General features: G+C 33.2%; 1 non-coding gene across 1 annotated transcript; it reads right to left on the bottom strand.

Moving 5' to 3' along the window:
* Positions 1–449: 449 nt before the first annotated feature.
* Positions 450–523, bottom strand: TRNAW-CCA. The gene has a single exon. It is a non-coding gene; the product is annotated as a tRNA-Trp (tRNA).
* Between the last annotated feature and the right edge of the window lie 228 nt (positions 524–751).

Genomic DNA, 751 nt, shown 5'->3' with positions numbered 1-751 from the left:
AGCAAAATACGACTTATTTGAAATTAATTGAATGAATCTTTTTTGATCAAAAAAGATTTATATGGTATTTCATATGTTCGATAGTTCCTTACCGTGTTAATTACCCAATTTTGGTCATTGAGATTCGTCGGCAATACAGATTAAGAGCTAGGAATAGATAGTACCTCTCTTTTCTCCCTTTCAAAAATGAAAACAAAATAAAATTGAAATGATTGAAGTTTCTTTATTTGGAATCGTCTTAGGTCTAATTCCTATTACTTTGGCTGGATTATTCGTAACTGCTTATTTACAATACAGACGTGGTGATCAGTTGGACTTTTGATTAATTAATCTCTTTTTTTTGACTGACCTCCTTCTTGCTTTCATATGCGGGAGGTCGAATTCAGATTGCTGCTCAATTATTTGCGAACAGTGGAATTTTGACACAATCTAATAAACAAGAGTGACATCACGCTCTGTAGGATTTGAACCTACGACATTGGGTTTTGGAGACCCACGTTCTACCGAACTGAACTAAGAGCGCTTTTCTTGTTTTTTTATAAAAAACGAAAAGGCTAGAAAGAGGACATTCTTTAACTCGAATCGATTTTGTACGTATATACTATATCATAGTATATCATAAAATTCAGAATTATATGTATGTCCAATTTTATTAAAAAAAGATAAATCTAAAATGGATTCCTCGTTACTGCTCTTCTGAGCAGTAATTAGGTAGGGATGACAGGATTTGAACCCGTGACATTTTGTACCC

The sequence above is a fragment of the Brassica napus genome, unplaced genomic scaffold, assembly GCF_020379485.1.
Source record: "Brassica napus cultivar Da-Ae unplaced genomic scaffold, Da-Ae ScsIHWf_3141;HRSCAF=3960, whole genome shotgun sequence".
NCBI classification, from domain to species: Eukaryota; Viridiplantae; Streptophyta; class Magnoliopsida; order Brassicales; family Brassicaceae; genus Brassica; species Brassica napus.
Note: the sequence above shows the minus strand (reverse complement) of the source record. Positions and strands in the feature narration are given on the sequence as shown.